Source organism: Natrix helvetica, assembly GCF_964273705.1.
Source record: "Natrix helvetica genome assembly, chromosome: Z".
Lineage (NCBI taxonomy): Eukaryota > Metazoa > Chordata > Lepidosauria > Squamata > Natricidae > Natrix > Natrix helvetica.
The window spans coordinates 81,922,080-81,942,368 of NC_138554.1; the positions used below are offsets into that span (position 1 = coordinate 81,922,080).

General features: G+C 44.0%; 1 protein-coding gene across 1 annotated transcript in view; it reads right to left on the reverse strand.

Moving 5' to 3' along the window:
- The window catches only part of LOC309401586 (transmembrane channel-like protein 2), a gene marked incomplete at its 3' end in the record, with an annotated part of 156,208 nt that overhangs the window by 20,733 nt on the left and 115,186 nt on the right, over positions 1-20,289 (reverse strand). The gene's annotated exons all lie outside the window — the stretch shown is intronic.

Genomic DNA, 20,289 nt, shown 5'->3' on the forward strand with positions numbered 1-20,289 from the left:
TGAGGAAGATTTAGGAGAGACAATTGCAGAAATTCTGGCAGATATATTACAAAAAAACAAACAAGACTTATGAAGGACATAGACAAAGTGTACTGAATCCATACAAATTATGCTAGGAGACATAGACTCCCAAAAGAAATTCAAGTAATATTTGCAAAAAAATCAGTAAGGGATGAAATATATAAGAAAGTGAGACAAAAACAGATAACATATGAAGGAAGGGAAATACAAATTTTGAGACAGATACCAAGAAGAGTTAGAGATGGCATTACCAGTTCCTCACCTCACAATTAATAAGATACAATCAGTGACGTGCAGTCAGGTGAGGCAAGTGAGGCACAGCCTCACCACTCTCATCATGAAAAAAAAAGTAAAAGTAAAAAGCTGAGCTAGTTGCTGCCTCACCGTGGATGACTCTGCTTAACCTCACTGGTGCTCTCCCTCCCCAAGTGTAGTGACTTCCTCCCCAGGCCCCCATTCATTTCTCTCTCTCACACACACAGCTGGATAAAACTATATAAAAATCTAGCCCAGCTTCACTGATTACAAGTTTGAAAAGGCAACATGGCTCCACCTGCAATCAAACTACACTTGGGGAGGGAGAGCACAAGCGAGCACTGAGGAGACCACAGGAGGAGGCAGGAAGTCAGGCAAAGAGCTATGCTGTAGTACACACACTTCCCCCCAGCCTCTTTCTTTTGGAAGGCTCGGCTCGACTCCCCTCCGGCTTTTCTGCCTCTCCTCTCACCCCAGCCTGCCAGCAGGAGGTGGTGGGTGGGCTTTATTGTGTTCCAGGCATTTCCCACCCAGACAGCAGGCTGCATTTGCAATGGTGGAGGTGTTTGGGAAAGGCAGCAGGGGAATGGGGGGGGGGGATGGCAGAGGAGCTGCTTTCAAGCCACTGGAAAAGATATCCAATCCAACTTTTGTGTGTGTGGGGGTTTGTTTGAGAGTGAGTGAGAGAGGGAAGTGGTAGGAGAGATAGTCCAATCCAACTTCTGTGTGTGTGTGTGTGTGTGTGTGTGTTTGAGAGAGGGGGAGGAAGGGAGAGAGGGAGGAAGGAGGGGAAGGAGAAGAAAAAGAAAGAAAGAAGGAGCAAAGGAGAAAAACAAATGCTGTCGCTTTAAATTGGAACTGAGCATGCCTGGCTGTGGAATTCTGGGAGTTGAAGTCCACAAGTCTAAAAATATTTGAAACCCAGCACTGTGTCAGTGCCTCACCAGTCATAAACCTCACCGCAAGTCACTGGATACAATGTAATGTTCAGATGGCTCATTTCAGAGGGAATTATGATCACTTGGCAGGGAAAAAATTCAAGACACAATATAGACACAATAGATAAGGCATATCAGTTTTTCGAACACCATTTCACAACTGAGGAAGATTATTGCTCTGTACGTCGCCCCGAGTCCCTGTGGGGAGAGGGGGCGACTAATAAGTTCAATAAAATAAATAAATAAATAAATAAATAAATAAATAAGAGAGTAGGGAGGAGGCAGAAAGCAGAAGTTATGAAGAGCAGCTAATAGAAGATAAGGAGAAGAAGAAGAAGAAAGAAACAAGAAAGAGAACAAACAGAATGAGAGGGTGCAAGAACAAAAATAGAGACAAGGACTATGAGAAAATTAAGGACTGTATATAAGTAGCACAATGGAACAAGAAATTAAGATGCTCTCAATAAATATAAATGTACTAAACTCACCCAAAAAAGAAGACAAACCTTGACAAAATTACAAAAATTGAATATAAGTAAGTATAATCTTTATTGTCATTGTACTTAAATGCAACGAAATTGGTTTTTAACCTCATTGGTGCAAAATTATAACAGAAATGAAAAAAGAAAGAAAAAGAAAAAAACTAGCATGTGCATGGAGTGATTATGGTTGTATTTAAAAGTCTCACAGCCCAAGGATAGAAACTATCTTTAAACCTGTTTGTTTGGCTGGCTATACTTTGATACTTTGAATTGAAAGACAAAAAAGATAAGTATAAAAAGTGGAAGGGGGGCATAACTAAGGCAGAATATCAGCATGTAAAAATGAAGTGAGGAAAGTTAAGGCTCACAATGAAGAAAGTCTTGCCATAAAAGTAAAAAAAACAAAAAAAGCTTCTTCCAACATATTAAAAACAAGAAAAAAGTTAAGGAAACAATTGGTCCATTGCTGGGAGAAAGTGGCAAGAAGGTGACAAGCAACAGGGAGAAAGCAGAACTATTTAACTCATGTTTTGCATCTGTCTTTACACAAAGGGATAAAACAGTCCAACCTATCAAAAACAGCACCACAAAAATCAGATTAGGAACACAAGTTGAAATAGGGAAGAAAATGGTAAGTGAGCATCTGTCTACCCTAGATGAGTTCAAATCACTAGGACCGGATGGATTACAGCCCAAGGTTCTGAAGGAACTGGCAGATAACATCTTAGAACCACTGAACTATATCTTTCAGAGATCCTGGAGCATCGGGGAACTACCAGAGGAATGGAAAAGAGCTGATGTGGTTCCCATCTTCAAAAAAGGAGGAAAAAATAGATCCAGGAAACTATAGACCTATCAGCCTGACCTCAATACCAGGAAAGATTCTGGAAAAGATATGAAGCAACCAAATCATTGATGAAGATGTTGAAGAGTACTGGGCCTAAAACAGAGCCTTGGGGTACTCCACTGCATACTTCCCTCCATGTAGATGCAGTTCCTTTGAGGACTACACGTTGAGTGCGGTTGGTCAGCCAGTTACGAATCCATCTGATGGTGATGCTGTCTAACCCACATTCTTCTACTTTATCTAGTAGTAATATTAACCTTAGAAGTTTTAACCAGGAATGTACATAAAGAGGAACAGATAAAGGGACTAGAAATTAAAAAGGAACAATTTAAGTTACAGGCTTTTGCCGACGATCTAATGTTTGTGTTAGAGGATCCTATAAAGTCTGGTATGAAACTTATTGAGAAATTGACAGAGTATGGGAAAGTAGCGGGTTTAAAGATAAATATGACAAATACTAAATGCTGGTTAAAAATATGACATAAAAACCGAAAGAGGAGTTAACAAAGAAATTGGGTATCCAAACTGTCAAAAAAGTCAAATATCTAGGTATACATTTATCTGTGAGGTATGTGTCCATCAAAGAAGATAACTATACTAATTTGATCAATAAAACTAAGAAAGACTTATAAAGGTGGAAAAACCTACAATTGTCCCTGATGGGTAGGATTGCAGTCATAAAAATGAATGTATTACCAAAATTTCTTTTCCTATTTCAGAATATTCCCATTAAATTATAAAAAGGTTTTTTTAAGGATTTGAATCAATTGGTTTCAAAATTTATTTGGCAGGGAAGAAAACCAAGAATAAAACTCAAGGCTATGGAAGACACTAAGAAAAAAGGAGGATTTGGCATACCAGATTGGGAACTTTATTATACTGGGGCCACTCTAACATGGTTAAACGAATGGATAATGTTGAGAAATAAAAGATTACTCAAATTGGAAGGTCATGACCTCCAAGTAGGATGGCATGCCTTCCTTTGGTACGAAAAAGGATCTGAATACAAATATTTCAATAACACTACATCAGACAGTCCCTGTTATTAATATGGAACAAAATTAAGCATGACCACTATACTAAAACACCCATTTGGTTATCTACGATGGAAGCATACATACACCCAAATTTAATTAATATGGAAAATATAGTTACATATAAAGAGTTATTGAACAGACAGAGGGAGATCAAAACTAGATTAGAATTGGCATCACAAGGGGTACAAGTAGAATGGTGGTGCTACTTACAGATGCAATCAAGGTTTGCACAGGATAGGAAGAAGGAAGGTATTGCCAAAGATTACACAATATTAGATAAACTTTTGATACAGATAGAAAACAGACTGATCAAAGTGTTGTATAGATTTTTGTTGGAATATAAGCTAGAGGAGGAACATGTCAAAGAAACTATGGTCGCCTTGGTGAAAAATTTCGGTTATAATGTGGAATTGGCTAAGTGGGAAAAAATTTGTATACTTAATCAGAAAAAGAACCAGAAAAAATGTTGAAAGTGGAGATAGGAGGGAAACAGACAAGCAATGTAAATGAACAAGGAATTAACAAGGTAGAAATGGAAAATAAAATTCAGTGGGGTAAAGGCACAAAGAGAGCCGAGAGGAAAAAAGGGAAATGACATCTGAAAAAGAAATTAGCCAAAAATAAAGAGAGAAATGAAGAGAGATGGGAAAGAGAAACTTGAGGGAGAGACTCAAAAAATCTATCGAAAAGTGAGAGGGAAGATACAGAAGAAAAGATATAAAATACATAAAAAGAAAAAAAAAAGAAAATTTAGGAACAGGAGAATAGTAGAACGATATGATCCAGTAGAAAGAAATATTGTTAAAAAGGTAAAAATATGTTTTACTTAAAATGTGTGGGAATTATGCTAATTGTATAAAACTTGAAATTTGAAACTTGAAGATTCATATTGTTAATGGAAAATAGATGGAAAAGAAATGATAAAATTGTTTATTTTTAAAGAGAATGAAAAATTATATTGTTTGTAGATGTTAAAAACTAAAAATTGGAAAATAGGAGAAGAAAAGAATACAACTAAAATTGGAAATAATGGAAATATAATGTAAAATGAATTATGTTTTTTGGTGAACATCACTGTTCACAAAAGTTTTTTTATTATGTAACAAAAACAAATAAAAAACTTTATTAAAAAATTGGATAAGAATAAAAAACTGGCTAGAAGAGATAATTACACAACCAATATAGTTAAAACCAGAATTATTTTTATTAGGGATAATTACAGAGAATTATGAGAAGAAAATTAAATACTTCATATTGCATGTAATAACTGCAGCAAGAATTATACACGCACAGAACTGGAAAAATAAAAATACACCAACAGAAGAAAATGGGATAAAAAAATATTAGAATAAGCTGAAATGGACAGACTCACAAAAGAAATAAAAGATAAAGAAGAATCTGAGAATTACTCAGTATGGAATTTATGGTACAAATGGCTAGAGGAAAGGTGCAAAGAATAAGAAAGCAATAAAGGGGGGAAAAGTTTAAGAAATTAGAAAATAATAATAAAACCGCAGTGTTAGGGTTCTAAATACCATGCAGAATTAAATCATTGTCCAAGGCAAAAACATCTTTAAAAGTCCAATTTATTCTACAGGCATGTTAGCACCTCTATGGAATTCCAACTCTGATTTGCATCCTGGAATTCCACCCAGTTGAAAGTTCATGATCTATCCCCACACCCACAAATCCATCACATGTTCCAATCATCATCTTCCACGCTGGCATGTACACCCATCTTCTTCCGGCCAGGTGTCGAGGTGCGGAGACAAAAGACGACCTTGAGCTTCTAAGAAAATCCATAACAATACATTCCACAATCCTACTCCTTTCTATTCCCCCCTCCCAACTACTACACTACTAAAACACATAGGAAATTATAAGAAAGTGTGGCACGCCAAAGATCCTAAAAAGAATATAACTACAGGCCTGACACGCAGAATTAACAAAAGGAGGGAAAATCTACAATGGATTGTATATAAAATACTACCGAACAAGATATATAAGAGAAACATATGTACATAGAAGGATATAAGATGTATTATATAGAAATAAATACATGGAAAGAATAATAGAAATAGAAGAAATAAAGTATAAATAACTATATGCATAGATGAAAAATGTGTAAAAATACACACACACACACACACATATGTATATATGTTGGGATATAAGGAGTGTAATGGATGCTTAACGATGTAGAAATGTGGCAAAGATGATATTTATGGAGAACCAGTTCAGGGTTGTGGCAGGCCTGAGTCACTGCCAGTTCCAGTGACCCAGGCCGCCAAACCACTACCAGGTTGGCCAAATGAATTTGGTACTTTTGCTTCTAACAGTAGTTCATTAAATACATTCAACATTGGGGTACTTATAGTGTCCTGTAAGTCTTTGTATAGTTCTGCTGGTAGTCCATCTGGGCCTGGTGTTTACCATTCTTTTGTCTCTTGATTGCTTCTGTTAATTCCATCATTGTTTTATGTTCATCTAACATTATTTTCAGGTATTTTAGGTAAATCTGCTTTTTCTAAATATTATTTTATTTTATCTTCTGAGATTATCTCCTGATCATATAGTTTCCCATAGTAGTTTTGAATCATTTTCTTTTTATCTTCATTTTTGTACTGAAGAGTCCCTTCATCATCCATTATTTGATGTATCAACTTATTTTCTTTCTCCTTTTTCAATTTATATGCCAACCATTTTCCTGGTTTATTTGCATTTTCAAAGAAACGATGTTCAGTGCTTTTAATTTTTTGTGCTAATTCTTTATCTATTAAATTCAGCTTATGTTTCATTAATTCCATTTGATTTTTAAAATATTCTTTTGTGATTCTTTTTGTAGTTCTATTTCTAATCTCTTTTATTCTTCTTCTAATATATTTTGTTTTGTCTCTTCTTTTCATTTTTCTTTTCCATATATGTTATAGCTAGTCAATATATGCCTTGGCTGTATCCCATACGTTTTGTAGTGACAGTTCTTATTTCTGTTCTCTTTAAAGAAAAAAAAATAAACTCTCTTACCATAAATTGGATAAATTCCTTTTCTTTTAGCATTGATTGGTTCAAGGTCCATCTTAATTTCCTTTTTTGTCCCTTCCATATAACTTTTATCAGATTATGATCTGCCCAATTGCTTATTTCTATATTTATTTCCTGTACGTTATAATGACTTTAACTCTGCTGACATCCATATCATGTATTTTCTGGACCAAGACATAAGCCTTTTTGAGTAGTATGAATATTGATTATTCTTGGGAGGAATCTCTCACCATACATCTTGAATACCTAATTTTTCCGCTATTAAAAAAGGTTTTGGAAATGTTTTTCTGGCTTTTTGTTTGCCTTTCTAGTTTTATAGTCTTTTTCTGCATCTACAATTGCATTAAAGTCTCCTACTACAAATATATTTTCATAGTCCAATTCTATTTTTTTGCCATAAAAATCCTCTTGATTGTTATTTGATGCGTATATTGCTACTAAAAGTATCTGTTTGTTGTTAATTGTTAGCTCCACCATCAAAATCCTCCTTTCCTCATCCGTGTAGATTTGTTCAACATTTATTGTCTTTTCTTTGTTGTTTTAGTCACTCTTGTCTCTCGGCTCTTTTAGCTTCACTCCTTTTCTCTTTGCTTTTCCTCCAAGTATCATTGGTCTTCTCTTTGTTTTTTTCTTTTCTCTCCTATAGCTTCTTCTTGTCATCTATCCTCTCTTATCTTTTTTTCCTTTCTTTCCCAAATCTAAAGCAGGGCTTTATCTGTGTTGTTCCATGAAAAAAAGGATAGGCCGCCTTGTCTTTGCATTGACTACAAAGGATTAAATGGTGTGTGTGGAGAATAGTTATCTGCTGCCCCTAATGAAGGACATGATGGCTCATCTCGCCAATGTTGGTGATGTAGAAATGAGGATCCAAACAGGAATAAGGTTGATGGGAAAAGGCACCTGATGGGAAGGCACCTGATGAGAAGGCACCCTGAACACTTCAGGAGCTCCCTATTTATTGTAATTCTTCTCCATACAGCAAAAGCTCATTGGACAACATAATACATTTGGCAAAAGCTGATTGGTACATAAAAGCATGCTAGCCTTGTGGACAACTCATAGTATAGCTACGTGATTCACATGTTTACTGACTGAAGTCCTGTTGCCTGCTACATGCTTCTGCCTATGTGCCAAATCTAGCATTCCTTCTGATAAGGGAAGGGATTAGAAGAAGGAATGTGGACTTTAGTTCCCCCAGCATGGTTTGCCAGCTACTGAGTAACTAATTTCTCCACATCTCCTCCTTTCTTTTATTTTAACCTTCATTTTGTTTTTACAATTTGTATGCATACATTACGTTGCATCTATGAGGTTGAATTCTTGGTCGAATCATTGTTATTAATGCAGACGCACATTATATGCAGCAACAACAACAAATCAGTCCAATTACCACTATGATTACAATGCAACAGTCAGTTCTGTTAATCATTCTTGAAATATTTATTCTCTGGTGTTGGCTCCACATTTTGATCTTGTAATAGCTGACTGGCTTGAGTTGACAAAGCCTTAATTTGTCCCCAAGTTGGATTATGTTTCTTCCGAGATGCCCGATCTCGATCCATTTGAGGATTCTTCAGGCTGAGGGAGAAGTTGGGTATCGGATTTTCAATCTGAAAGATGTGCCACGACATCTTTCCAAGGTTTTACACACCGCGCTGGAATCCACATGGGTCCTGTTGGAGCAAGCACAACAGCATATCCTCGTCCCCATGTCAACAAAGGAACCGGACAATGCCATTCAGGATTAGGTAACAATCTATACATTACTTGTGGCTGAGGATGACTTGTTCTATGGTCAAAGTGGTTATCCACTGGAGTAGATAATTTTTTTATATTAAAATGATTTAATGTAAATAGAACTTTGTTCAGCCATTCCAGTTTCCCAGGAAGGCCTACGGGGTTTCCCCCTATTTGTTTATGTTTTTCCAATGCTAATTTCAAAGTATGATTAGCTCGTTCTACGATAGCCTGCCCCATAGAATTATAGGGAATGCCAAAAATGTGTTTAGCTTGCCATTTCTCACAAAATTCAGCAAATATTTTACTACAATATGCCCTATGAGTATTTTACATCGCTCTCTTCCTTTGAACATCAACTCAGCATACATGTGAGCTGATGTACTAATTGTATGTCCTGGACTATGTGAAAGGTATAACCACTCCACAATTAATAAGGAATGTTTAGTCTTGCCCTGTGGTGTGATTTCTTGAGCTATGACAGCTTTGTTTCTGAGTGGGAATGAAGATAATAGTATCTTCCTGACATCTATCCACCCAAACTAATTTTAATGCATTGTTTATTTGGTCAAATACGTCTTTCTGCGCTGCTGTCAATTGTATTAAATCAGAAGGATGATCTCTTAGTTTTAATGCACCAAATAAAGGGCTACGTATACTGGTAGGAAGACCCACATATGGATGTAACCAATTAATTGAACCTAAAAGCTGTTATAGTTTAATATATGACAATGTATCCTCTATTTTTAATTGAGGAATTTGTGGGTGTGAATAGGTCTGTAATAGCTTATGACCTAAATAAAGAAAAGGTTCTTTAACTTGTACCTTTTCTGGTGCTATTTGCAATCCATAAGCTGCAAGATCTTGAGTCAATTCAGGTAGCCAATTTGAAGGAATCTTTGGTGCCAATACTAAAATATCATCCATGTAATGATGAACTACAGCTTGAGGATACCTTTTCCTAAAAGATTCTAAAGCTCTAGATCAGGGGTGGCAAACAAGTTCGACAAAAAGAGCCAAAATTTTAAACTGTGAGAGTCAGAGAGCCACACCACGCAGTGACCTGCCAAAACAGACCCGGAAGCAATGTTCCCTCTAATTTTTTTTCGATGTGAGCAGAAAAGTATAGTGTTTGAGCGGCACATGTTCATGCCTGAGCACCCGAATTTTTTTCACAGATGTCACCTAAGACAACAACGAAATCAGTATTATTTGAAACTCAAAGTTATGTTTCTTCAAGGTACCCGCTTAATTCAAAGTGTTATATAATATCAGTATCACTTAACAACGCTCCTGCTTAGCAACCAAAATGTTGGCTCAGAAACTCTGGCATTTGAAGCACGCAACTCTTAAAGCTGTCAAGTTACAAGACCCTTGCACCCCTAACCCTTTAGGGAAAAAACCCCCAGGGGTCTTCAAACCTGACAGCTTTAACACTTGTGGACTTCAACTCCCAGAATTCCTCCTCCAGTCATGTTGCAGCGACGTCATCTGCGTGGATCTGCTCCATCTTTGCTTTCTTCATTGTGGGCAGGGCTTCTGCTGAAGATGCCGACGAGTACGAGTTGCCACCAGAATAACTGCTGCTACCTCCTCCTCCTCCTCCTCCTCCTCCTCCTCCTCCTCCTCCTCCTCCTCCTCCTCCAACAGAATCACCAGATTTGCTCCTGAGCTCAGCGCTGGGTTACCTCTGCCACCTCCCCCTCCTCCGTGCTTTTGAGGAGCCATGAGGGTTTTTTTCCCCTGCTCCCCCCCGCCTTCCTACTGGCTCCTGCAGCCTCATGGCTCCTCAAAAGCACGGCAGAGGAGGAGGAGGGGGCAGGGGTAACCCAGCGCTGACTGAGCTCAGCTGCTCTGAGCGGAGGGGAGGCGCCGCTGCCACGCGCGGAGATGCCGGCTGGAGCTTTGGCGGCTTCATCTCAGCCGCAGCGCCGGGCGGCAAATCCGGCAGTGCTGCCTGTTAGAGGAGGATGAGGAGGAGGTGGCAGCAGTTCTTCCGGTGGCGGTGGGGGCTTTGGGGCTTCACAACTAGCCTCAGTCGCCCCGTGCTCCTCAAAGCAAGTCTGGGGAAGTCCTTTGCAGGCGGCCCGTTCTAGCTGCCTGCAAAGGACCTCCCCAGCTTCCGAAAGGGAGCGCGCGATCCGAGCCACAGTATACTAAATAATGATAAGAGGCAAAGAGCATCATTTATTTTGGCTGGGAGCCGCATGCGGCTCGCGAGCCGCGTGTTCGCCACCCCTGCTCTAGATACAAAGTGCTGACATAATGTTGGACTATTCAACATACGTTGAGATAAAACTGTCCATTGATATCTTTCTGTTGGCTTTTCTGAATTTATAACTGGGACAGTAAAGGCAAAAAGAAGTTTGTCCTTTTTGCATAATGGAATTGTGAAAAAACAATCCTTTAGGTCAATCACCATAACTTGATACTCTCTTGGTATCATATTTGGATTTGGTGTACCACATTGAAGTGGTCCCATTGGTGTTAATATGGAATTTATAGCACGGAGGTCATGAAGAAGCCTCCATTTTCCAGATTTCTTTTTTATTACAAAAACTGGTGTGTTAAACGGACTGGTGATAGGTTCAATGTGTTTGGCAGCTAATTGTTCTTTTACTAGTTCTTGTAAAGCTGTTAACTTTTCTTGTGTCAAAAGCCATTGTTCAATCCATACGGGTGTAGTAGATTGCCATTCCAAAGGAAGAGCAGTAGGGGGAGCCATATTACCACTTAGTCATGAATAATTAATTCTGCTTGAAACTGCAGCATCAGATCTCTTTCCCATAAATTTATATGAATGGGAAGAATCACTGGTTTTAACTGAGCAGTGCGTTTTCCATCCACGGCTGTTACCGTAAGCCAATTTTTGCTTCATCGAGCTGCTTGAGGTCCTCCTACTCCCCACACGGAGGGTGATTCTGTAGTGGGCCAATCATTGGGCCAATTGCCAGCAGTTATGACAGAGATGTCTGCACCAGAATTGAGGACTCCTTCAAATGATCTTCCATTTAACAAATATGTACGTTTTGGTTTTTCATTCCAAATTGATTGAGTTACAGCTAAAATACTAGGGTGTATAGAATGAGGAGGGTTGGTGGATCCAAATCCTCCACTCCCTCTAACCCTTTGTTGATCACCCGCTGGTAATACATATGGAATAATTCCTAATTGTGCCTAAGAATCCTCCTTATGTAAAGTCATGGGCATATTTGTTTCAAATTGTATCATTATGACTCCTTCATAATCAGAATCTACAACCCCCGGGATTACAAAAATCCCCTGTTTACCAGCGGAGGAGCAAGGAAGCATCAGCCCCATGGTATTAACAGGCAAGGGACCTTTCAATTGAGATGGCATTAAGATAACAACTCCTGGAAGAGAGATATATTTGTCTTCCTAAGTAATTAAATCAATTCCTGCACTGCCGCTTGTGGATCCTTTGTAATTATTAACTGTAGAGGCAGCAATTTGGCCGGGGCTTGCCATGAGCCTGAAATCTAGTTTCCCTGATTATTGTTTTGGCCTCTACATTGGTTTGCCCAGTGATATCCTTTTTTGCATTTGGGACAAACTGTTTTTGGTCTGGCATCTTGGCCCCCACCTGGTCCATTACCTTTATAGTCTCCTCCACCTGGAGCTCGACATTGCTGTTTAAAATGCCCAGTTTTTTTGCAATTAAAACAATTTCCTTTGGGCTTGCCAAAGTGCCCTTTTTGTAATGCATCCATTTGAAATGCATTTGTACCTATGTCTGAACATGCCTTCAGCATGTCCGCTAAAGTATATTCTCCTTTATTTATAATAGACATCAAAGCTTTATGACAATCTGCATTAGCATGTTCATAAGCTAGTCGTTTCATCAATTCCCCACTAGTTTCTTCATTATCTATTTGCTTTTGGATGGCTTCTTGTAATTTATCAATAAAATCAGAATAACCCTCTCCTGAACCCTGGTGTATGGATGAAAAAGATTTACTAAGTTTTCCTGACACTGGCACTCTCTGAAAAGCCTTTATGACACATCATCCTAAAACTGGGTAGGCTTGTGGAGGAATACCTGTGGCTTGTTGTTCTATGCTAGAAAAATTTCCAACTCCATATAATTGATCTCGTATGTATTGCCCTCCTGAATTGTTTCCTGCATGTATTGCTTCTCTTTGGTATTCTGAATCCCAAACTACATATTGTGCAGGTGTAAGAAGCATTCTAAACAAATCTTTCCAGTCTTGTGGGATCAACTGATAATCATTAGAAATACCTTCCAGCATGCCTGCCGTATAGGTAGAACGTAATCCCGTTTCAGTGATACTTTTCCGCAATTCTCTTTGTACTTGATATGGTAATGGATTCCACTGATATTGTCCTTGTCCTTGTGGGTCAACTGTTTGTACCACTGGAAAGGCTTGAAGCCCTTCTGCAAGTTCTTGCCCTGTGAGGTTTCCTTTCCTTTGTTCTTCTTGAAATCCTGCTTGGACTGCACCCATTAATCCTTGTGAAGAACCACTTAATATGGGAGCGGTTGGGGAACTAACTTCCCCCAGCTTCAATGTAGTTGGTGCCGGCAAAGCTAGTTGCATATATGGAGGGGGAGCAAATCCCTCCTCTAGGATTAAAGAGAGCGGTGGGGATGGTGCCTTGATTTTATGAGTCCTCACCTTCTCTATTATATCCCTGCATTTTTGCCATAAGAATAAATGTTGAATAGGAGCTCGTGGCTCGGTATGTAATTGTATTCCAATTTTTATCGAGTCCCCTAATTCCCAAGTTCCTCCCTCGGGGTACCAGGGACATTAACAATCTATTTCACCTACTAAGTGTTCTAAATCATGTAAACTAACTCCTGTCATCCCATTATATTTAAGTAATTTCTGCAGCTCTTCGCATGAACCTTCTGCAGAGCTGACAGTCTCCCCCCCCCATACTCACAAAATATTGGGAGCGAAGTTCGCTGTGGTGCACCTGGGCTTGTCCGGCTGAATGAGTATGAGGGAATCACATCGGGGTCACCAGATGTTGGTGACGTAGAAATGAGGATTCAGACAGAAATAAGGTTGATGGGAAAAGGCACCTGATGGGAAGGCACCTGATGGGAAGGCACCCTGAACATTTCAGGAGCTCCCTATTTATTGTAATTCTTCTCCACACAGCAAAAGCTCATTGGACTACATAATACATTTGGCAAAAGCTGATTGGTACATAAAAGCATGCTAGCCTTGTGGACAACTCATAGTATAGTGTTCTGACCCCCCTTCCTCCGTTGCCCACACAGCACACACACTCCGGAACAGTACAAGGGAACAAGGTTTATTACACCAACAGACAAGAGGTTTTGTGGCAGCAAGCCACCAAGACAGAACTCACAGAGATAGAACACACAAAAGCAGCTATCCAGCTTGCCAGGATCCCAGATTAGAGTTGCTGGCTTAAGTCCTTTGTTGATTGCTACGCAGAGCCTCTCCAGAGTCAACCCTTTTATAACCTAAAAAGGGCGTCTCCCAAACAGCACCTGAGAGCTCTTTACTGCCTATAATTACGCCCACGCTCCTTGCGTCTGTGGGCACGCCGGAAACGGGCATCTAGAAACGCCCTGCTAAGTCCTGAGTCACTGTCCTCTCCGCTGCTCCAAGGCAGGGCATCGGGAGTCCTCCTCCTCTGGCTCTCACCACTGCTCCATGCCTCTGGCGCCACCTGGTGGCCAACCAGACTCTCGGATTCCTGCTCAGCCTCCGAATCCTGTCCAGGATCGCCCATCTCCTCTGGAGCTGACTCGTATGGAGTATCACTCTCGGAGTCTGGTGACAGCGGCACCGGCTGGGCCACAACACTATCCCTCACCGCAGGGCCCTTCCCCCGGGCCTGACGCTCGGGATGCGGTCGGGAGGGAAATCGTCCATGATAGGCCCGCACCAAAGCTGGAGCATGCACAGCCGTTGCATCGGTCCAGGTCCCCCCGTCCGAGTCCTCGTCCGCCCAGTCGACCAAATACTGGAACCGACCCTTGAGCCATCTCGAGTCACGGATCCGGGTCACTCTGTGCGATGGCCATGCGTGCACCTCAGGTGACGAAGGCAGGGGCGAAGAGGGACGTCGGAGAGGACAATCTGACCGCTCAGGGATCAGGAGCGAGCGATGGAACACCGGGTGTACTTGCATCGAGCGCGGGAGGGTCAGGTGATAGGCCACCGGATTGATAACGGCCTCCACAGGGAACGGCCCCAGATACCGGTGGTCCAACTTCCTCGTAGGCCGGTGGGACGGAAGATGCCACGTGGACAACCACACGCGATCACCCACGGCCAATTCCGGCACCGCACGGTGAGACCTGTCCGCCACCCGCTTGTAATCCTCCTTCGCCTGATTCAAGTAGCGGCGCACCATCTGGTGAACCGCCTGAAGCACAGAGAGGAAATCCTGCGCTGCGGGGACCGGAGAGTCCACGGGGGTGAGAGGGAAAAAATGAGGGTGGTACCCGACGTTCGCCATGAAAGGCGTCGTCCGTGTGGAGGAGTGCTGCGAGTTGTTGAACGCAAACTCCACCATGGCGAGGTACTCCGCCCAATTGTTCTGCTGCTGGTTCACGAAGCAGCGCAGATATTGTTCCAGAATCCCAATCACCTTCTCCGTCCCTCCATCGGTTTCGGGATGGTGTGCCGAGGACAGACAAACTTGAACGTCAAGAGCGGCCATCAGCCCTTTCCAGAACTGGGCCGTGAATTGTGTACCATGATCGGAGACGACCCGGTCAGGTAGGCCATGCAGCTGGAACATGTGCTGGATGAACATGCGAGCGGTGGCGCGGGCTGTCGGCAATCTCCGGCAGGGGATGAAATGCGCCATCTTGGTGAGCATGTCCACCACCACTAGGACCGTAGTGAAACCGGATGACGGAGGCAGTTCCATCAAGAAGTCCAAGGACACAGCTCCCCAGGGTCTGTCCGGGGTCGGCAATGGCTGTAGCAAGCCTGGAGGAGCTCCCGTCGCTGATTTGGCCTGTCGACACTGCACACATGACGTGACGTGACGTACGTCTGCACGTCGTGTCGCAGGTGAGGCCACCAAAACGTATGGGAAACCAGGTGCAAAGTTTTGAACAGGCCAAAGTGTCCCGCTGCCGGAGTGTCATGACATTGGGAGAGAACCAATCCACGGAGCGGTCCTGCAGGCCCGTAGAGCCGATCCCAATACCTCAAAAGGTCCTCGTCAAAGGTCCACGGGGATGTCGGCCCTACCTCTGCCCGCCGTTGTTCCACCCACTCGTCGTTTTGCTGCGCATTCCGTATCAACGACCGTAAATCCACGGGTTCCTGGATTGCAGCGAAGGACTCGACGGGTAGGACCGTCCGGGGGGGGGGGCAGTGAGTCAGCAGGGTCTGAGTACTCCAGCTTTCTAGATAGGGCATCCGCCCTCTGGTTCAAGGCACTGGGGATATACGTGACCTTGAAGTGGAACCGGGCAAAAAACAGAGACCACCAGATCTGGCGCTGATTGAGCTTCCGCGCTGTTGTCAAAAACTCCAGATTCCGATGGTCTGTCCGGACTTCGACCTGATGCCTGGCCCCCTCCAGGTGATGTCACCAGGCTTCGAATGCCGCCTTGATAGCCAGCAACTCCTTCTCCCAGATGGTATAATTGCGCTCGGAAGGATTGAGTTTCCGAGAGTAATAGGCGCAAGGGAAAAGGGTGCCATCAGGGACGTGAGCCTGCAATAACACCGCCCCCACCGCGATGTCGGACGCATCCGCCTCGACTACAAAGGGGCGATGGGGATCAGGGTGTTTCAAGATCGGCTCCTTTGTAAAAGCGCGCTTCAAGGCCACGAACGCTTGTTGTTCCGTGGACCCCCAGTGAAATGGCACTTTCTTTTTCAGGAGCCGAGTGAGGGGCGCGGTCAAGAAAGCAAAGCCGGGGATGAAGGACCGGTAGTAGTTGGCAAACCCGAGGAGTCTCTGAACGTCTTTCATCCTTCGAGGAGATTGCCAACTTCGTAATGCCTCCACCTTGCCTGGCTCCATTGCAATTCCTTCAGGGGATATACGATGCCCCAGGAACTCGATGGTGGTCTGCCAGAACTGACACTTCTCCAGCTTGGCAAACAAGCGATGCTTTCGAAGGCGCTGCAAGACCTGACGCAAGTACTGTTGATGATCCTTCCGAGACGTAGAGTAGATCAAGATGTTGTCCAGGTAGATGATGACAAACTGATCCAAAAGGTCCCGAAAGATATCATTCATAAAATGTTGGAAGACAGCTGGGGCATTGGTCAACCCGAACGGCATGACCGTATACTCAAAATGTCCGTATCGGGTGCCAAAGGCTGTCTTCCATTCGTCCCCCGCCCTGACTCGAACCAGATTGTAAGCTCCACGTAAGTCCAGTTTTGTAAACACCACGGCCTCCCGGAGCCGCTCCAACAACTCGGGAATCAGAGGCAACGGGTAGCGATTACGGATCGTGATGGCGTTCAAGCGCCGGTAATCGCAACAAAGTCTTAGATCCCCGGTCTTCTTTTTGACAAACAAAACCGGGGCAGACAAGGGCGAAGACGAAGGCCGGATAAAACCCCGGGCAAGGTTCTTGTCAAGGAAGTCCCGCAATGCGGCCAACTCCGGTTCAGACATGGAGTATAGGCGGCCCGTCGGGAGTTTCGCATCAGGTACCAGGTCAATGGGACAATCGTAAGGCCGGTGCGGTGGCAGTTGATCCGCCTCCTGCTCGCTAAACACGTCCGCGAACTCCGCTAAATCTGGCGGCACTGTCACCTCGGCCAAACTGGGCACCTGAGCCGCGCAAACATGACGGGTATGTTCCACGCATTGCAAGGACGGGAATGAGATGCGGTTCTGCGACCAGTGGATCTAGGGATCGTGCACCCGCAGCCAAGCCAAGCCCAACACCACGGGGAAATGCAGACCCGAAGCCACGTAAAATTGAATGGTCTCCTCATGCTCCCCGAGGATCAGGCACAAAGGCTGCGTGGCGTTCTTGATGGGCCCAGACAGAAGCACCCGGCCGTCAATGGTCTCCACTCGCATCGGAGGGTCTACCAGGCACAGAGGGACATGATATTTCGTGACAAACGCTGCATCCATAAAATTCGTGGTAGCCCCGGAATCGACCAAGGCATGGGCTGGAATTCCCTGCGGACTACCCGACAAGAGAATGTGCGCTGCAAGAATCAGATGTCGTGGAGGCCCCTCCGCCTCTGTTCCGGCCTGTGCCCGACCCGAAGTCTCCCTCAGATGGGGCTTTCCCCGTTTCCCGAGACGGAGGTCCATCGTTGAGGGGAGGCCATAGACCGTGCAGCCCCTCTACCTCCCTTCTTGGGGCAACCCATAGACAGATGTCCCGGATCCCCACAGTAAAAACAGAACCCCCCTGCACGCCGTCTCTCCATCTCCGTGCGTGACAAGGGGGTCTGGCTGCACCCAACTCCATGGGTTCCTCCCGTGGGACAGGAGTCTCTCGTGGAACTGGCACTCTCAGAACCTCCCGGGACGCTCGGTGAGGCCTCTGCAGCCGGCCGTCAATCCGGAGGCATAGATGAACCAACGCGTCAAACATTGGAGGCCTGTCCACTCTCACCAGCTCATCCTGCAGGTCCTCTGACAGGCCATCCTGAAAAGCATCCATAAGGGCTGGCTCATTCCACTCAGAGTCCTGACTGAGCAGCCGGAACTCGGTAACTTAGTCCAGTAAAGAACCACGCCCTTGGTGCAACTCTTTCAGGAGTCTGGTGGCTGTTTCTCCTTTGATGGGGTCTTCGAACGTCAGCCGAAGATGAGTGCAAAAACCCTGGAAGTCATCCAGCAGGGGGCTCGGCTGAGACAGCAAAGGTATAGCCCACCGTGCTGCTGTGCCTGAGAGCAAGCTTATCACAAAGCCCACCTTCGTCTGGTCAGTGGGAAAGTCCTCCGCTCTCAAGGCACTGAACAACCGGCATTGGCCCAGGAACGCCGAGAAAAGTTTCGGACTGCCATCAAACTTATCCGGCATGGCCACTGGGCATTTCCTTCGTTGCTGCTGGGGGGTTGGGGGGTTGGCAGGAGCAGACAGCTGTGCAACTTGCGCTGTTAGCAAGGCAAGTTGCTGTGCAAAGAGAGCATTCTCCGCCTGAAGTTGCTCCATCATAGCTGAATGGAGATACGTTTGGGGTAGCAATCAATCTGTTCTGACCCCCCTTCCTCTGTTGCCCACACAGCACACACACTCCGGAACAGTACAAGGGAACAAGGTTTATTACACCAACAGACAAGAGGTTTTGTGGCAGCAAGCCACCAAGACAGAACTCACAGAGATAGAACACACAAAAGCAGCTATCCAGCTTGCCAGGATCCCAGATTAGAGTTGCTGGCTTAAGTCCTTTGTTGATTGCTACGCAGAGCCTCTCCAGAGTCAACCCTTTTATAACCTAAAAAGGGCGTCTCCCAAACAGCACCTGAGAGCTCTTTACTGCCTATAATTACGCCCACGCTCCTTGCGTCTGTGGGCGCGCCGGAAACGGGCATCTAGAAACGCCCTGCTAAGTCCTGAGTCACTGTCCTCTCCGCTGCTCCAAGGCAGGGCATCGGGAGTCCTCCTCCTCTGGCTCTCACCGCTGCTCCATGCCTCTGGCGCCACCTGGTGGCCGACCAGACTCTCGGATTCCTGCTCAGCCTCCGAATCCTGTCCAGGATCGCCCATCTCCTCTGGAGCTGACTCGTATGGAGTATCACTCTCGGAGTCTGGTGACAGCGGCACCGGCTGGGCCACAACAGTATAGCTACATGATTCACATGTTTACTGACTGAAGTCCTGTTTACTGACTGAATTCCTGTTGCCTGCTACGTGCTTCTGCCTATGTGCCAAATCTAGCATTCCTTCTGATAAGGGAAGGGATTAGAGGAAGGAATGTGGACTTTAGTTCCCCCAGCATGGTTTGCCAGCTACTGAGTAACTAATTTCTCCACAGCCAAAGGGAAAATTTTTACTAAGTTGGACTTGAGAGAAGCCTCAATTACAGAGTCTGCATTTAGGAGGGAGATGAGTGGAAAACCACTCTCAATTGCCCCTTGGCTTGCTTCCAGTTCAGGGTGCATTTAGGAGGTGCTACCATTTGAATTACAAGGGGCACCTGCTGTGTTCATGCAATTGATCAATGAGGTGCTTCCTGAGCATTTGTACAAGTGGGTCCTGGTTTACCTAGATGGCATTCTTATCTACACTGAAACTATGGAGGAACATGTGAAGTTAGTGTGTGCAATCTTGAAAAAATTCAGGGCTGCTGAACTGTACGCCAAATTGTCAATGTATAAATTTTACCAGGATAAAATTGACTATTTGGATTACCACATATCACATGCGAGGATAGAAAAGGACCCTGAGAAGAGGTGGGTGGTCATGGAGTGGGGCCCCCCTGCACCAGAAAGCAGTTATAAAGCTTCCTGGGTTTTGCAAACCTTTATAGACAATTCATCCTCTCCTTCGCTAAAATTGTGTTACCCATTACCAACCTCCTAAAGACAAAGGGAGAGGTCAAGCCAAAGCCTAGCCATCCCCTTGAGAGGACAATGGAAAGCAGCCTTTGAGAAACTTAAGCAGCTATTTGCAGCCGAACCAATCCTTAAACATCCTGACATAGATGTCCCCTTTGTAATCCAGGCTGATGCTAGTAACATGGCTGTGGGGGCCATGCTATTGCAGGCAAATGCCGCTGGATCTTACAAGAATGTGCTTACACCTCCAGGAAATTAACTGAAACTGAAAGGAGATGGGCAATTTGGGAGAAGGGCCCTATTAACTTGGAGGCATTTCCTCAAAGGGGCAAAACACCCTTTTGAGGTTGGACTGACCATAAAAACTTGCAAGCCCTAAAACACCCCCAAAACTGCCACACAAGCAAATTCATTGGGTGCAACACTTTAACCATTTCAATGTTTCCTTGGGCTAC